The 20,559-nt window shown below is 34.9% G+C and overlaps 1 protein-coding gene across 2 annotated transcripts in view; it reads right to left on the bottom strand.

The window, feature by feature from the left end:
• The window catches only part of LOC143151337 (uncharacterized), a 658,936-nt gene that overhangs the window by 389,099 nt on the left and 249,278 nt on the right, over positions 1-20,559 (bottom strand). The window lies entirely within an intron of this gene.

Raw genomic sequence — 20,559 nt, 5'->3', positions numbered from 1 at the left:
ATTGTTTAACAATATGCACAATTACCAAATCTAAACTACTCTACAAATTTTATGTTTTTATCATTTTAATTTTTGATATAACTATAGTAAAAAGTATATTTACTAAAGTGCTAGTGTATAACTTCTTTCCAATAAAATGTTGTACTTTTATCCATCACGGTGATAGTTTTTAATAATATATTAATCATAATCATAAACACATACGAAACCCATCTTATATAATAGATGCACTGTGGCGGTAAGTTAAGGGTCGAAACTTTGAATATCTAAAATTTGGTACAAAATGTACTTTAAAGATTACTCTATTACGTTCCCGTGATCATGAATAATATTGTGCGATTATCGGTCGTTCAACACGTTTTAAAAGCGATTCTCGCCCTATAGGTCAGTAGTTCTTAATCCTTTTAAGCTCATGACACAGTTTAGAACAGCGATGGTAAATGAATAGCACATGTACCAATTTTCGCACGTAATAAAATTTTACTGGAACATTGAAAATAATATACATTTCTTTGCGTTTGTTTCAAAGTGAATAATTTTGAGAGCGTATTTTGAAAAATACGAACAAACGTACATTTCATGTAGAATGTAACAAATTTTTATAAAAGTTACTTACAAACGATGGAAAAGGTAATAAAATGATGACGTAAATATTTATTACGCATGAGAATGTTTACGCGTAATATATTATAATATTTGATGCAAAAAATGTAAGCAATATATTCTTAATTATATCGCAAGGGTTTATTTTCTGGGTAATCAAATCTTAAACTTATAAAGACGCTATATAATCACGACCACTGACTATATACTGCCAATTACGATCATCTCGATTGAAATAGCGAGGTCGTATCGCGATAAAGGCACTCACATCAATTTATCAGTAGTTATGAAAGAGTCGAGTGTTCTTATACCCATCTTATATTACTGCAGATTATACTAATGAAAACTGTGATTATAAATGCAAATATTACATACTTTATTCTGGTAAATAATTTATTTTAATAGTATATTAGCAGACCACGATGTACGTATTGTTCACCTTTTTTAATTTTTATCATACAAAAGATTTTTGATTTGCTATCATTATTTTGAAAAATGATTCTCAATCTTTTCGAGTTCATGAAATTTGTTCCAAATAAACATAAATTTTAATCGATATTGACTCAACATCTACCAATCTTACAACGATGTTGTGTATTATTGGAAAATTTAATTATGAATATTCACTCACAATTTTAGCTGTTAGTTTTACGTTACAATACTTAAAGTAGCTTACTAGAGTGTCTATAAGTGGAAAAATTTTGAAAACTAAAAAATATAAAATTCTCTCTCTTTCTGTTATAATCTGAAAAACATAATATTAATAATTATCTTTACGTAAAGAATATTCCATTTATTCTGAAAATGTACATTTAATCGCATCGATCAGTTTATAAGAATTTCCTTGCATATTGTCGAAAATACAAATATTTATTCGTTTAAAAGTAACAGTACATTTTTCTTATTATTACAGGAAATAAAAGTATTTCTCTCCTCTTTGATATTTTTCACAATTATTTAATACTATGCAACATAAAGAGAACGTAATACAATGCAAGCTGAATCTTAAAAGAAAGATTAATCAAATGAAATCATAGGGGGAAAAATGTCAATACAAATTTAGATAATTCGAATCTTCTTGAACCATAATGAAAACATTCTGCAACTCTTGTCAAGCATATAATGTCTACATGGTAAACAAATTTCAACAATAGAAAACAGTGTTGAATAGTATCATAATTTTACGTTACAGTTATAATTCTAACGCTGTTCAGAAGCTTGCAACTGCACAGCGGGATTTATTTATACATCAGCGGTGACCACCTATAAGCCACTGAAAATTTCGGTGGTGGTCACTGGTGACCCTCACGGTAGTTGACGTGTTAAACGCGCATCCTCTACCGTTTTCGCCGCGTTTAGATTAGCGCAGTCGATGAAACACCCAGCCTTATGCAGCGTGGCAGCTTTCAACCGTAAATACATGGCGGGTTGGAGCGCATTTCATGAATCTTGCCGGAGATTGGGATCTCAGAGGAACGTGAAAAGATGGAGACGGATGCAGGAAGCGTGGGTGGAACGAGAACGGAGCGTGTACGGTGGTATTTTGACGAAGATGAGCGGAGAAGAGGGAGATTAAGTACTTCCAGTAGGTGTTTCAGTTACAACTAAAAGTAAAACATACATGGAAACGCTCGGTCGTAGAAGCATCGCTGGAAACCCAAGAGCGCGTGTAACATTCTTATAGTAATCTTTCGGAGTGAATATCTCGAAGAAAGTTTTCATCTCGGTATACGCATTTATAGAGAAAAGACTTATTCGAGTTCAGGGAAATGGTTGTTTTACATACACGTAGGGAAGACGGGGGAGAAAATCGAGACGTTATATTTTATTTCACGTGAACGACACGAAGTCGACCATTTTAATTGTATCGATGCTTTTGTTGACTGACTGGCGTTAAAGCGAGGTACAATTTCACGAGGAAAAATTGTAAAAGAGAAACGTTCTCTGCCCATATTTGGAAAGGAACTGTAGCTTGTCCTAGTTTCTACAATGTGTTTGCGTTTGAATTTGTTTAAAATGAAAATTTCATGGTGTACACTGCACAACAACCATGCTTTATGACCACTAATTGCATTCGTTCCTTTAGTGTAGTCGTGCATAAGCCATTCCAAACATTACGCACGATTCAAAAAAACTTTGAATGTAGAACAATTTACAAGCATGCATTTCTTTTGCAAGTGATGTTTAAAGTCTTATCAACGGCTGATGTCGTTAGCGACTATACAAATATTAATAATGGCCCGACGTACTTTTTACACAACGTTAAGAATTTTTATTTGTGCAAAAATCAATTATATTCTCCTGCTGTGTTATTCTTCCGAATAAATCAGTGAGATTCTCTTATCTGATGTCATATTTTCTTTTCTTTCGAGTGTATTTCTGATTTTCGATAATTATATAGCTCAATACAGAGATGAACAGTACTTTATCCGAATAACAGATGACGAATAAAGGATTCTGTATAATTATTTATTTGCAATGTTTACTCAATCGACAATTATTCGGATAAGCCCCTATTCGTTTCACGTGAAATATAATACGATTGTATAATTCAGATTGTAATTTTTATTAAACAAATAACACATGAAAGATTGTTTATCTTTTATTCGTTATTAAAAATTTTTATCAATATAATTATTGTGCCCATCTCTAGTTTATCGATTGGTTCGAGTTGCAAGTAATAGTATTTTTACCGAGTCTCGTTTCTACGAAGTTCTTGTATTATACTTGTATTCTGTTTCTGTTATTTTTCTGCTAACGAGTTAAATTTGTATACATATTTAAATCGTAGAAATAAGGGATGGACTTGCAAAGTGCTTTGTACATTTTCCATTTATTGATAAATTTCGTTTATGTTTATATATTAGTTCAATGTGGTTATTACCAATTACAAAAGATTAGAGGATTTAATCAGTTCATCTCTCTAATGTTTCATTTGATAATATATGAACACGAAGTTATTCAGTGACTCGTTCACCATAATAGGTAGTGGCACGATGAATACAGTGCTCTGGAAGCGTGCCATAAGTCGCACACAATTGTCTCCTTCAATTTTCTCTGACCATCTCCGCTATCACGCGACATTCTCTCTCGTTCTCTTTCGCTGCTCTATTTGTCCGCGCATCTATCTTTCTCGGTCTGCCTCGATTCAACCATTCTATGTTTTTTTTCCTTCTCTATCCACCTTTTTACATCCAGTTGCGCCGCAGGATGCAACGGAATACAGGGGAGAGCATAACTGAACCAATAACCACACAATCCCAAGAAATTATTATCTATCTTTACGAAACGGATAATCATTTTCAGGCGAGAGTTTAGTTCAGCATTTTTATTACCATTATGGATGCATTTTAAATACATTTTTCATTCATCCAACAGCTTTATACCTTTTATGTATAATATTTATTTTATGTATTTTGAATTTCTCTAATGTATACTTTTTATATATCTTTTTTTTATTTCGTACACGTATATTTTAAAATTCTATTTCAACATCTTTTATATATTTTCTTTTAAACATTGTATATGTATATTTAGAAGTTCTTTTTATACATTCTCCGTTTAATTTTGTTCACAAATGAATGTTTATTTTATACGTAGACAGTCGTAGACTTTGTGCTGTGAAAACGTTAAATAAATGAATACACATATGTATCACTCTGTTTCACGTATTGTAGTTCGATGTTATCGAACAACCCAATATGTACTTAAAATAATATCGAGAGTCTTCGCGAGCTTCTGTTTAAATTTTAAGTAAACTTATTACTATATTATCATATGGCTTTATTATGCACACAGGTATAATGCACGAACTACTTTTAAATCTAATCACGATAATTATCGATAATTATTCTACATGTACATGTAATTAACTAATTATCGACAATTATTCTACATGTACGCAACTAATTAATTATCGATAATTATTCTACGTATATGCAACTAATTAATTGTCGATAATTATTCTACAGATATACGTAACTATACGTAAACTAAAAGAGCGGTGCTGTACAACATAGGATATATAAAAAGACGAAACTTGGGTTTCGTTTTTGAAAAATTGAGAATATCACTGAATATGCAACAGTTTCTAAAAATACAATGGACCACTAATACTGTGTAATCACTTCGTGATATTAGTCATTTATGGTGGAACAGATTTAAGATTTTCTAACTTTTCCAACAGAAGAAAATACAATATGACAAGTATCGAACATGGAGGACGAGCAACGTTTGTACGGAACTATATACATCACTTTTTCACATCCTCAAGGGAAGCATAAATTGCTTGGGATGTTCCGACCGTAAAAGTTCAGATGGAAGAAAGCAGACTGTTTATTACTGTGACATCTGTGAAGGGAAACCTGGAATACATCCAGGCAATTGCTTCAAAAGACACCACACCATGTGTAATTTTCAGCTGTAATGTATAAGAAAACTATAGTATATGTACTTAATTGTATTTATATATATATATATATATATATATATATGATATACATTGTATGATATATATGAATATGGGTGTCCGATACATATTATATATAACTGCTATTTTATATAATAAAGTATACATAATATTTATAATATTCATAATTTACAATTATCCATATCCATATTCAGATGTATGTAACATTTAAATCTTCATATCTGTGTAAATAATCCGTGCCTATACTGCTTCCGTGAAATTCTCTTGACGTCCTTCAGAATTCCCACGAATCGGTATAGATGGAATTAAATTTCGTTAGATTATTATAAAAATTTAATAGAAAGTATCTCAGGACGTATAAATCTGTTCCGCGTTCGAGGAATTCACCAACGGAATATTAATGCGTTGACGTGATTTGAAAACTTGTTATTCCGGATACGGTACGAAGCTGACAAGTTTTTATCGTTATAGATTCGACAACGATAGATTCGTAAATTTAACGAATATTTAATCTCTAAAAATTCGAATTCTTTATTTATAACACAGTGCCACGAAGTTTGTTACTTAGACGGCCATTTATTTCTTTCATCTAGACGTTTTCAAGTCCCAACGCTTTAAGAGTTTGCAACCAGCGAGACCAGCCATGAGGAATATACGAAATTATCACACAAAGAGGAGCAATCCTCTACCTAAGTGTATCGTTAGATAAAGGTGGTTACTTTGTAACATTTCTATTCATTTAACCAATTAAATACAACGATCGTTTTCTCTTACAAACCGATCAATTTTTTATTTTAACCAATTCCATCAATGTGTCCATTCTCAAGTGTGCTACTCCTAACTTGGAATAACTCGTATCGTCAGAAAGCACAGTTATAATTCGAGAAGTTAAATAAGAACAGACGAGTCGAATAATTCGAGAAGTTAAATAAGAACAGACGAGTCGAATAATTCGAGAAGTTAAATACGAACAGACGAGTCGAATAATTCGAGAAGTTAAATAAGAACAGACGAGTCGAATAATTCGAGAAGTTAAATAAGAACAGACGAGTCGAATAATTCGAGAAATTAAATAAGAACAATTGAGTCGAATAATTCGAGAAGTTAAATAAGAACAGACGAGTCGAATAATTCGAGAAGTTAAATAAGAACAATTGAGTCGAATATCTCCATAAGTTAAATAAGACCAATCGAGTCGAATAACTCGATAAGTTATTTATTTCCCTAGAATTGAAAACACTGTACCAGTCTCTTTGCATAGTTTTATTACTTTTAAACGATACCAAATAATATTCGATAACTAGGCTATTGTTCGATGCAATAGTTTCATCGTCCGATTTCATCTCTACCACTAGTTTTCCACAATTAAGTCACCCCTCTCAGGGGTCTCGTTAAACTTGTCGTGCTGTATATTTCAACCGGCAACAACATAGTTGCACTTAAATAGTTAAGACAATTGCTCTTGCAAACATTTAACCGAAATTTCAAGTTAGATAGCTCCTCGTTGGTGATGGAACATTATTACCGGTGTAAATTTCGTAAATGTTAATATTACAATGCATTCGTTTGGTTTATAATTTGGGAATTAATTCGCGCAATATTAATTTGGCGCGCAATAGAAAGTAACTGCGAACTTCTTTTTATTGTCCAATTGGTCGCTAAAAGAATACAAAAATAAAGATTTTAAAAGTCAGAAAATTATTCAAGTACACTATGATCACTTGGCAGTGCATTATTTATTTGAATATATTTCTGTTATTGCTCATTGTATACGAGAATAAATAACAATCACCATGAAACGGCGATTTCAGTTATGGTCTTCGGTGTGATAGAAGATAAAAAATTATTCGAGTAAAGTATTCTCCGAATAACTGAATAATGTTGTGTCTATAGGGATTCAATTATCCGGGGAAGGTTGAGTTTGTGTTCCGAAAATCGATCTTTCTTATCTCAGGTTGTAGTCGAGCTGTGTGTAACAAAGAGAATGAATAGGATTTGCGAAAAGTGAGCAAGATAAGGGTGCTACTTATATTTTTACGAGGATTAAGGGTTATATCTTTACGAGATATCTACTAATAAAATAACAATTTTTTAATCTTGTTCGTGTATCTTTTCGAGAACGTTACTAATTTCGTTCCCGATGAAAATGAGTCCAAACTCGATCACATTCGAATTATTTTCAATATTTACTTTATTCGAATCGTTTCCGAAACACTTTCAATTACAAAAATGAAAAATAATCCGATTAAGATCGTGTTTGGGCTTATTTTCTTCGGATAAATTTCACCAGTCCGTCGATAATACTCGCGTAAAGATACAACGACAAATATGAAAATTTGTATTTTTCATTGACAGATGAAATTCGATAACGCTAGCGTGTCTTATCGCATTTAATTCGAACCGTTGCACAGTGATACGAATCTCGTAAAACACGATAAAAAATCGTCGCGTTAGTAGTTTATCGTTTTTCGTTGTAAAAATTAATTAGAAACTTTTATACTTCTATTCTACGTAACGTCGTGTATTTATACAGCGATTAAAAATCAAAATCATTTAAGGCTTCGCTATTTCTCTATACTCGAAACTTCGTTACGTGCATTTTGAAAACTCTAAAAGAACGAAACTTATACGATCGACTGATAACCATGGAAATATTACAATATAGAATTACGAGAACTGAAAATTTCATTCTTTGCTCATCACGGATCGCTATCGGTGGCTCGAGTCAACTCGATCCACGCGACGAGGAAACATAAACCTCGACGGAGATGATTTCGTTTCGGTCGTACAGAGAATACACGCTCGAGATTCGTGTGAAACACGTGGAACAGGGAACGCAACGTAGCGATCTAAGCTGGAAAGACGAATGGGAAAACAATAAGTGTGACTGGAAAAACGGGGCAAACGGGAAAGGCGGGATAATGGGGAACGGGTAAGAGGAAACTCGCAGACCTGCGGGAGATTAAGGGAGGAGCAAAATCAGAGAGGAGGTGGGAGTGGGGGGTGACACTATCGGGGACAGAATGCCCCCCTCCAGCTTCACCGCTTCTGAAGCGGTCTTTCGACGTAGCCTTCGGGCTTTTAATCGCACTTTGCCCGAGCGTGCGGCTATTCTACGCTTTCGGGCAAAACGGAGCGAAGCGGTATGGCGTGGTGTGGCGTGGTGTGGCGCGGTGTGGCGCGGCGCAGTGTCGATGTTCATACGCAGAAATTCCCTTTACCAGATCCGAGCACACCGAACGTTCAACGGCTTAGCCGTACGAGCACGTTTACGATTTTTTAATCGCTTCTGGCAGTGGGCTACTTTATACCAATGGCATTAACGGATATTCGCAAATGTTCGTACGGGTTTCGTGCGCGGTAAATGCGTTTCGGCATAATTAACATCATTTCCACGTGGATTACGTACGTCGAGCAAGCGTTGGACCGCGTGTGTTCACCAGGCGGCTGTTTATTCGACGATAGAAGCATTCTCGTTGCAAAGCGCTCCGGAAAACGATAAATTCGTCCGCGATCGATGGAAATCTGCATCGCGGGCAACGCTCGCCCGCGATACGATATCCTTCCTGACGATCGCCGACTACTGCAATCGATAGTTTGAGAAACTGGCGGGAACCGATGAATTTTTCACGTCGGCGCATATAGCCGCGAGCGTTCCGGGTTTTCCAATCGGCGCGGATTAAGGGGTTACGCCACCTTTGCGACGATAAAAAAAGTTTCCCTTTTCACGGAATGATTGTACGATTAATATTGAACAGGACTCGTTTAACACCGAAACTACCGTGAATGAATGTATTCGTATTTTTACCGGTCTTAGTATACGTATCTTCGAAAGTAGAAGAACAAAAATTGAATCAATTCACGGATATAATAGTTTGTTTAATAAGTTTCGTCGTTCGATCGAATTTATCGAGCAACCCAATACTATATAATGTTTCATGAGTTTTATCGAACGACAAACATCATTGAACAACCTAGTACTTAGTTTCCTATTTTCCATTACTTATTCGCTTCCATTTATCGATTATCAGGTAAATACACCGTTGATAATTGAGTTACTTTAAAAAGGAAATTCATAAGGAGTAAAATGTCTCCTTTGGTAGTTTTAGCGTTAAATAATCGTAATCTCGTTAAAAATAGAACGCCCAGCGCGACAGTCCATGGTACAGTCTGAGTAGAGTTTCGAATTTTTTACAAGCGTTTTGAATGCCTCTGTACAGAGGTAAAATAGTTCGTCATATGGGTCGAGTCTGAGAGACAAAATTTGGAAAAATTAATAACTTTGCAAACATTTTGTTTCAACCGTTCCAAACACAAACTATAACGAATTCTCGAATTATGCTGTTGCGTCCTCTCTTGTGTCCTTATATATATATAATTAAAATATCTTCTAAACCAATGATTTTTCGCAATAAGTGATTTAGTACTTTTATGTAGAAAATAACGAGCTGCATCGATCGGTGTAACAAAAAATATGTGTATCCGTTTAAAAAAATAAAGTTGATTTTCATATCTTCTTTACATGTCGACCTAGAAAAATATTACCAATATTAGATTACATGCCCCTACAGTCACGTAATTCTTATTTCAAATATTTTTCAGTATCATCAACGGTTTTCAAGATACTTGCCTGGGTAGATTTAAATGGGTCACACTCTGTACGTGTGTACGTATGTGTATGTGTATGTGCGCACTCGATGTATATTGTGGGTACATATTCAGAAATTAAATAGAGTTTTCTTTCCTCGAATGTTTCATTTCGTAAAGGAATACCTACATATGGATCTGTTTAACTTTCATTACCGTTTGAAACTTAGATTGCATACCGAATGTATCACAGGGAAAAGAAAAATCGATTCTGTATTTTCTAAGGAAGAAAATATTAATCGACCTTGTTCGTGTTCCTTTTACTCGTGATACTGCATTTTTCTTAAGTTCTAAACGATTCTTTCTTCGTCCATAAAATACATTACAATAGGTTGCTCAATAAGTTTCGTCGTTCGATAAGAAATGATGCTATTAGTTTCGTCGTTTTATTTTTCTAAATATGGTACTACCGTTTGATGAACATGTGTGAGGTTTCATATAGATCTGTCGACTCGTTCGTATATTTACACTTGTTCAAAGTTGAAGTGTCATAGTATTTTTTTACTATGGAAGAAACGACAATACTTATCGAACAACCTATCATTTGTACAATTCGATTGGTACGGAAAGTTTTAGAACTTTAGAATGAACCGTGTAATTCGACGACTCGCTATATTTTTTTACATAGTATACGACGTAATCTTTGTCAGAAGAAAATGAAAAAGAAGAATTAATGTATATTTAGAAGGGCGAGCCATTACGCCGTCAGTAGCACAAACACGGTGGTGAAATTAAATGCGCTTGGTCTGTGAGACCCGACCTGGGCACAGAAGCGTTAATAAGACCTCTCTCCGCTTTGTAAATATACAATATCTGAAAGTCACGGGTTTAATTGAAGGCTAAATGGTTTGATACCTGACGTAGAAATTGTTTCGCGATATCTAAAATTTCCACGTTCTATAATATTTACGAAATATTATTCGGTACAGTGGAAGCGTTCGTGTGGATGACAGAATCGCGTTGCGACTGTGATTTTCGTTAAAATTCCGTTAATATTTCGATACGAGGCGATTAAGTATAAATCGAAAAATATATACAGCACAAAGAGGAAAACGATCATTCAAAGTGAAAAAAGACGTTACAAGTACCAACGATAATATAATTTGTCCGTTGTGATCATCGATTCTGTCTTTTGTATTTTGGATTTCTTGACAGTTTTCGGTGTTTGCCAAAAATTATGCAAAATGTGCAACGAAAACGTTGAATTTGTTAAAAATAAATTCTGTGATCTCGGTTTTAACTTTGCAAAACTGTAAATTACAATTCGTACATTCTTCTCCGTTAATTAACAATCGTGCACGCGAAACATAAAAAGGCAAAGTTTCGTTATTGATCTTGATACTACAAACATGAAACAGTGTAAAACTTGAGAGTCAACGAAGAAAGCCAAAATTGCTAAAGAACTGTTTAAAAATTATGCTTCAACGTCCAAGGAAGAATCGTATTATAAATAAAAATCAGCCAATGGAAAATGAGATTACAAATTTCTGAGTTGTCGTAAACAGATGAATGCATCAAACTTTTGTCGAATATATCTCGAAATATTTATTTCAGTTATCATCGACAACTGAAATATTGTTAAACCGATTGGGATACAATTTGGTATTTATATTTCGATATTATTAATCGAATGGTCTGTCGTGTACCATACAATTCTTGTTTTTTCAAAATACAACAAAAACGTGTTCGGTGAGAAAGTCCTGCCGTTTTTTATTAAATGGCACGATTTCCACGATTCGTTGAATTAAAAAATGTCCTGAATCCTACGACCGAGAAAACATTAAAAAAATAATAATATCGCACGAGTTTCAATTTTCATTTATCGTCAAAGCCGGAGAATCAATGACGCGAGTGGTACCGGCGCACGCCGCGGATAAGATCAACGCCATTTTGTTTGCTCGCGTCGAACGTACGCGTAAAAAGTTTCATTTCGAAGCTTATTATGTGTTTCGTTTGTAGTAAAAAATTCATTCCCATCGAACGCGTGGTATTGTTATAAAAAATTCGTAGAACTGTTCTGTGTTTTGTCGACGTCAAGGTGACATAACCCTTTAAAGCGGTTCAACCGCGACAGAGTGAAACGTAGCGGACACGTGGCTGCATTCATTGTCCACGGGAAGTGAAAAATTTAATTAAACGTTTCATTTGAAAGCGTCGCGACACGATGATGCGTTATTCGACATTCAGCTCTTTAAATATTACAGTCCCATGTATAATGCATTAAACGAGCGCCGAAGTTCTGTCCGGTTTTTGCTCCGCTTGCTCTCCAGTCACAGACTAGGGGTGGCTATTACATTTTGTATGATTTTCATAAAGGAGATAAAGCAACCATTTATACGAAACATACCGGGTGATACCTAAGGCGCGTGAAGTACTGTACTGTCGAGGATCGACGCGCAAAAATAACGAAAACGGTTCATGTAAACGCTTGTTCGATATATAATATAACCGTATCCTGAACTTACAACCTATTTCGTGTTTCCATGAGTATTTCTTTAGCCTCCAGACGACGAAATCGGAAACTTCTCCGCGTACGAAATTGTTGCTTGGTACAGTGCGAAGTAATAGTTGCTCCAAAGCCACTTAGTGAAAGATGCTTCCTGATATCGCTCCACTTACACATCGAGGGAAATTAATCTCGAGTGAATAGTAAAAATAAATCAATTGAGTTAAAATATGAATACTTTAATTCAAATGACGAAACAATTGAGTTGGGAATGTTACACGGTTAAGGTACTCGATGTTATGGTGATTCCTTACGTGATGTTATGGTCAGGTCTCTAGTTGAGTTCCTTAAGCTTCATATAGTATTTTGGTTACCAAAGGACCACCAATCAGCGATTCACCTTTTTCTCCAAGGAAAATACTCGAATCGGCCACATTTCTTACTGTATTGTTTCGAAGATTTTTCGAATTTAAATGAACAGCACTATTGAAGCTATTAAAAACGCAAATTGCTGTTTTCTTCTTGAACGTTTCGTTGTTTCTATGGATTTTTTATCGTTACCCCGTGACAAAAGTCTTGTTTCGATCGCGCTATACTCGACAAATCCATATCCACGATGCATATTTGTCGTTTCCTCGTTCGAATAAGCCACAGTTTCACTTTAAGTGTAGACTGGCGCGTTAATGGCGCGCAATCAATTTACACTGCGAATATCTTGCCTTTGCTGCAGAGCACGAACCGAGCTACTTATCATAGAAATAACACGCGATTGTATCTACAAATTAGCAAGTTCTACAAGTCTTACAGATAGGGAGAAAAATGGTATATAATTATGCTATTTCGTTTGCGGAAAATATTATTGGAACAGGAAATAAACTAGGTAACAATACCGACGACTTTGTCGATTTCAATGATCTTGAAACGAGTTAAGGGAAAACAATTTATAAACATCGAGGGACAAAGAACAATCTATGTTAAGTCCAAGTAAAATTCGGATTAGACGATTCTAACCTCAAAATATATTAAGCATAATTGCTTATCATTTTTCTCTCGTCTTCTTATGCCTGTAACTTAAAAACTAGGGTGAAACGAACTGTAATTATGGATCGAGTGTATATTAAGGATCTTCATCTTCCAAAATACTGAAAAATCGTCGAAATCGATAAGATTCTTAGTATTGTGAGTAATTAGCTGATTTTCGTGTCCTCGATCCATCCCTGATACATTCTACTTGTTACGAAACACCCTATATTCGTGGCATAAATGAAAGACGTCCACGTTGGTTGGAAAATATTTTGCGTGATATATCCATTGAATCTCAGCACCGCCCCGGAAAGTCATTGAAGGTTCAGCATTCGGAATTGAGGTCAACTCTCAAAGCTGTTCCACATCAAACCGCAGAAACTCTTCACTCCGTGCAATAAGATATCTGATCTTCCTTGAAATTCAAAAGTGAATACCGTGTGAGAGATCACGTTGAGTGACAGAGGAGCGTTGAGCATCGTTGCGTCTATTTGCGATAATCGCTCGCTTAGAACACGACAAAATGGTCGTTCATACTTGTTGAAACAAGTTTATGTGTTACGAAGTCGAGGATTATATTTTTTACACGAAACCTATCAATTTTTATTAATTTACGTAGCGTTACTTGCATCCTGTGGTTAAAATAATAATGCAATTGATTATTCGAAATGTATTATTGGGTTCAAGTGCATTTGTGCATTAGAAATACAATGGACAACGGGGTTTACTTACATCGTCGTGAAACACAGCGAATTACCATTGTATTAACTATAATTTATAAAAGTATACGATCGAACGAATAATTCACAATAATAATAAAAAACAACGCATTCTCGAATAACGAGTTTCGAATAAACTGTCGAGAGATCTTATTTTAATTTCGTATAGGTTTGTGCTATGGAAATATTAAAAAATGTATTTATCTTACAAATACACAGTTACTGACGTATCTGTAAAATAATTATTTAAGTGACCAAAAGAAATTAGAATACGCTATTGTTCGAATAATTACACACGACCGGTTAAATCGGTTCGACCGAACTATTTGATGGTTATCGAAGGACCATTTTCTTTATTTGCGTTTTTAAATAAAAAAAAAAGAAAATAATAATTTCCATGATTCATAGAACATGAAATGTTCATAAGCAACTGTTTATGTGTGTCTGTGTACGAGTTTCTAGTAGTACTAAAATATAAAAGAGTAGGGTATTTTCCAAATAGATGACCGTATGGAAGTAATGGAAGAAATGGCGGTAATTAAGGAACGTTCAGCGGTCAGAGTTATAAAGTTTAAGGTTCCTACACAAAGTGTCCAGTACGCTGAGTTTATGATTCCAGTTTATAGCTAGCTATCCCTCTGAATCCCTCCGCCAAGGTTGCTCCGGACTCTACATGTCGCAATAGTCGGTTAAATAATAAAATTCCGGGCGGAACGGAGACCTTTCGACGTCAATTTTCGTGTTGAGTATCCACGCTTGAAGAATTATGATACGAGTTTGATGGTAGCGTAGAGATATTGCGCAGTACGAATTGTCGGAACCTGGACAAACAATTACCATGCACAGGTACAGTTCGAGCTACCTTAATAGCTAAGAGGAACTTTGGCAACTGAACAGTCACACTTGGGAAGTCTTAAAGACTTCTTAATCGTTCGGTCCAATGATGCTTCTACGCGCTATGAATGGAAACTGATCATACTTTCCCTGACGTTGCATAAATTCCCATTTGTTCCATTTGTGACAAACTGTCGTTAACGTCGAAACTTTGGAGCACTCTGAAGAAGTAAATCGGCGCAAACAATTTTCGTGATCGAATACACTGGCAAAGTTTCGTGATAGAGGAATCGAAAGATCATGGTATGCAACAATGGATCATACGTGTTGAATAGAAACTGTATACGTGTTATAAGTATGATTTTGATTGAGACAATACGAAGAAAAACTTTAAATGCGTTTCTCTCGAAATTATCTTTTCTGATCTGGTTGCTATGATACCTTACAATTTACCTGATCGATCTCCTTTCAATTTGTCGTACACATTTAGTACATCGCTATAGTCTGTACATTAATCGTGTCAAAATCATTATTTTTCTGTTTAGCCTGTGACTGTTAAAAATAATCAAGAAAACCGATATTTCAATTTTAGAATGCTGCCAGTTTTTTAATTATCAATTGTTTTCTGTCTTTCTAATAATTGCTATAGACATATGCATCCTGATTAAGAATCGTTTTCGTTTTTTTTTTTGCTTTAAACAAACCGAACGACTGAATTCGTAGCAACTATGAGAATAGCAACTCATCGCTAATTTTGATTATTTTTCGTTGTAAAAATTTGCAAATATTATTGAACGAGTAGTAAATATATATGAAAAACCTCGATGCAAAAAGTTGCATATTTTCTTCATAAAAAAAGAGCAAAGAAAGGATAAGAAGACACGCTTTACAGTAGAAGATCCTCTTGAGACTCGGTGAACTCTGGGTCTACTTTGACCCATGCAACGTTCACATCACAGCCGACGAAGCAACATCCACAAACATTAACCGGCTTTTATACTCGCTGTAACAATTGAAATGAATAAATAATTGACAAGTCCAATAACGTCCCTTTGATCAAAACCTACATATTCGAACGCGAATTAAATGAAGGTTTGGGTCAGAATGGACACAGAGTCCATCACCTAGTCTCTCAAGACCGTCCATCGTTCGAGGGTTAATATTTGATCAGAGAAAGTATTCCACGATTGGAAAATATCTTCGATATTCACCGAATCATTGTTTCTTTCGTGCTATATGCTCTCGAAGAGCGTTACGAACCTTCTCGCACATCCTGTATAAGAAGTAAATAGGTACTTGATAGCGAAGGGAAACGCATTGAATGTAGGATACTGCAGAAGACATCCACCGACAAGTTTCGCCTTCTACAAGTTTTCTTCGTCGACGGATGTTCCACAGAACGGATATGACGCGTATACATATATCGAGGTGAATTCACGGATGTAAGCAAACACACGGAGCCGAGGCCGTCAACAGGAACGAGTAGACGCGTAGATATTTTAACGTACCGGTGGATACATTTTGAAGGAGCTTTATCCTTGGCTACCGGGCAGATACGGGCTCTATCGAGTACGTGAACTATCGATTTTTACGTCCTCTTCGCTGAGTATCGGGGAGTTTCTGCCGTTTCTAAAATTTGTCTGTTAACTCCGTCCCACACGCTTCCGAAGGGCAAGATAAGAGATCTGTTACGTCGCAAGTACGCGAGTCGGCGAGTTTCGTCTTTGGCTACTGACAATTAACGGATTGCAACGATAGAAATGGTCACCGATTTGTCAAAGATGTGTCCTGGGAACGAACGAGTGAAATCTATTACGCTTTTTAGAAAGTAACGCTCCCAGTACGAAAAACGCTCCAATTTCTTGTTGCACAACGATCGGTTAACTCGTAGCGGGAATGCCAGAAACTGTCGAGTTCTCGTTCCTTGTGTTAACCTGGCTACATTTCTCCGGAAAATTTTCAAAACTACAGAGAACGTTCAGAAATTCATGATTCGAATCTTGTACACGCGGAATGCGCGTCATGATACACATAGAAGCTTAAACTTGGCTTCGGGAACTGTTTCCGAGCTACGAAGAAAAGTGCCTTCACTCGTCGTTGGAAGTGTACGTATAACGTTTGTTCCATTTACATAACGTATAATTCGACGCGTTGCTTCGTGTGAGTTTACACCGATACCATAATACACTAATACGGGCAGAAATTACGAAATAATAAGTAGTAATAAGAGACGAAGTAATAATAAATAACGATGAAGACAGAGAATTGTCTAATCGCTAATGAAACATTTTGCGTTTAGTGAAAAAACATCTGGTTCGCACATTTACCATTTTGAGAAACAAATAATAACGCAAGTTGTTAAACACGCTATAAAATTAAAAACAACGAAGTTTAAGGAAAGTTTAGAAAAGTACGTTGTATAGAAAAATTTGAATTTTGATAACGAAAATAAATATTTTGAAAAATTCTTTTAAATTTGTTTCAATTTTAATGAATTCAGAATCGGTATATAATTTTACAGAAATGAATTTCTTTAAACAAACTTTTGTTTTTCTTGGGAATTTATTAAATTCCTCGCATGGGTCGGTTATACTAATTTTGACGTTACGTTTGGTGCGTGCATTTCACTTTCATTGTACTTTATCTGTAGTTCGAACGTTTCGATATTAACTTTTTTGGAGACGAAAGTGCTCACAATTGAGATAATTAATATTAGAATTAGGCGGAGCAGTAAATTGTGAAACATCTGTTACTTGGTCTGTATATTTAAAAATGAAACATATTTTAAAATCTGTATATTTAAAAATAAATATTTTATTATATTAAATTGAAATATGTTATTTTATTTTCACTTTTATTCGAAAGTAGAATAACGGAAACTCTTATTTTAATTTATTTGGCGTCTCTCTGCCTGAACCTCACATTAGCAAAAATGATGTACACTGTTCTTACGATCTATTTAATATAAATTTGCTTCGAACGTAAATATAGGTACGAGATAAATACCTATAGGATTGGGTGTGAATGACAAGTGTTTGGATCAGAGTGAACGGTATCGAGCGGGTGTTTATAGTTTACAGTATGATATCGGTTTTGAGAGTGTGAATGAATCCTGGGAACACGTCTGGAGTTTTTAGACTACAGGAGATAAACGAGGCAGTCGAAAAAAGGGCTTTGTCAAGAGTGGATGGACCGTGGTCAGAAAGTTTCGTTTATAAATATATTTTACATTTCCATTATGAAAGGAGTGCATTATCGTAACCTGTCTGAATGCCTAACGTTCACATCCACGTAAATTTATCGCTATTTATTTATTGCTATAGCAACACGCAAACATTTCCACGACAGTTTGTTCGTACCGAATACATTTCTTTTAATCACAATATTTCGTTACATCTGTTTAATCTGAGCAATGCACTCGTTGCACCGAACAGATGTATTTTCTCACATTGTTACATCGAGTTGCTCGTATCGTCGGGTTGGTAAATATACGCGTATGCACCAGGCGTTTAAAAACCATCTCCCACGCAATTTAGCGTTTCGTTGAACGCGTGAAAGTTAAAAATCAGTTCCAGTTGATGCTAATGGGGCGCTCCACAATTATCCTAATCGAAAAATTCAGTGACATTTTTGTACAACTTTAACTTTCAAGAGGAGGTATTGGATAAAGAGGGAGAGGAGAAATTGATAAAGAGGAAAAAAAGAAATTGATAAAAAAGATGTTCTTGTTTCGGATTGAATAATTGAAACACTGTTTTGTAGTAACTATTTTGTATGAAATAATACGAATGAATATTTATAAAATACTACAGTCTGTATAAAATATAAAGTATATAAGAAAGCAGAGTTAATAGTATGATATTGGTACGAAATTTCAACCGAATGGTATATAAATTTAAATTTTAACTTTAATTATAATTCAAATTTAACTGTATAACTTGCCTTAACAAATTTAACTAAATTTTAATAAATAGATGTGTGTTTGTATCTATTTGTGTCTGTACACGATATACATTTATAATTATTAGACGAAACACAAGCTAAACGGAATAAACCTTTAAATGAACAAAAAAGGAACAAAAACTTAATAGTGACTTACGAATATTTCAAAAATTGTGTTTCGAATATTTCACTATGTAAGTCCCAATGGTTCTGTTCCAACCAATTGTAATGATTCTTCTATGGTTATGTAGAGAAAGGTGTGTCGAAAATATTCCAATTTGTTAAACTACAAGATTCACTTGAGAATTAAAAGATACCTACATCGTGTCGATTGTAGAAGATTTCAAGAATTTTCCACGTTCCATTCGGTATCGTGGTTTCAATTCTCTAGAGTAATTACCAATACAAGGAACGACTTTTTCCCGTAAAAGACTGCTTCTTATTCGACAGTTAAAACAAAATGAAAATATTAAGCGACGCGATCGGGACGCTTCGAAGACAGAGAGCAAGCAGACACCGTTCGTGAAGTGCTCGACTTTGAGTGTCGTTTCCGTTACAATTTTCACGAAACTTTGTCGATAGTTTTATTTTCGAGATTGACGGACACTTAGGGAGTAGAACACGTTCTGTAGATGCTTCTCCCTACCTTCCGCCCTTCAAGACGGTCTTGTTTCTTAAATGCGCCACGATTTCCGGTGGATGTTCGTTCTTAACACTCGGCCGACCGTTAGCCGACTACGCGAACGGTGGTACTGGGTCAATTCAGACCCCAACGATTATGTACAACAATTATGTATAACGATTATGTATAACGATTATGTATAACGATTATGTATAATTAATTATTTGTACAAAATATAACACGCAGAATAATAAGAATAATGAATGAAACAATGTGTGCATACAAACACTGTTTATTAATATTCTGCACAAGCGTGCCAAATATTTGTGATTTCGTATGTACACTGTATATATGATTTTGACGATTATTATATTTAACTCTGTACTTATTATTTCCAGTACACATATAACATCTTCTTTTTCAATTTATTACATTTGTTGATTTTACTATTTTACGCCCGGTGGATTCAATCGAATTTACTACTTCTTTAGGCAAAAATATATTATTATTTTAAAATTCGTTTGCTCTGTTATCAATGTTTCCTGATATTAGCTCCTGAGTGAAATTTTCAAGAAAGTTCTTTCCTTTTTACGTTTACTTATCGCTTGTCCAACTTGGATTTCTTATTTGCCATAGAATCAATGCATTGTATGCAGTCATATCGATGTAACAGGTTGTTCAATATAGTATTGTTCAATGTAGTACTGTTCGATAAGTTCAATAAGTACTTATCAAACGATAAAACTTACTAAGCAACTTAGCACTACACTGTTCAATAAGTTTTATCAAACGACAAAACTTATTAAGCAACTTAGTACTATACTGTCCAAAAAGTTTTATCAAACGACAAAACTTATTAAGCAACTCAGTACTATACTGTTCAATAAGTTTGATCAAACGACAAAAATTATTTTATAATTCATTTTAATATCTCTATATTCTCTCTTTTCTTGAACTACTAAGTTGTTCAATAAGTTTTATCAAACGACAAAACTTCTTGAACTACTAAGTTGTTCAAGAAGTTTTATCGAACAACAAAACTTATTGAACAATCTAATACTTCAAGAAAAGAGACAATAGCCAACGTTGCGTGTATCTACGACACGAGTATTCTGGGGTCCAAACGGACCCGAGCGTCGCTGTTCGAGCGTTAACCGCGTTGTTCGTCGCAGTGTCGACTACAAATCGCGACAATGATACTTTTTCCTCGACGATGTCGTACAATGGTAACAAAAACTTGGAGCTACTGGTGAAAAATGATCAGTCGGAATAATTAAATGTTTCGCGAGCGAAC

This window comes from Ptiloglossa arizonensis, chromosome 9 (genome assembly GCF_051014685.1).
Source record: "Ptiloglossa arizonensis isolate GNS036 chromosome 9, iyPtiAriz1_principal, whole genome shotgun sequence".
Lineage (NCBI taxonomy): Eukaryota > Metazoa > Arthropoda > Insecta > Hymenoptera > Colletidae > Ptiloglossa > Ptiloglossa arizonensis.
Note: the sequence above shows the minus strand (reverse complement) of the source record. Positions and strands in the feature narration are given on the sequence as shown.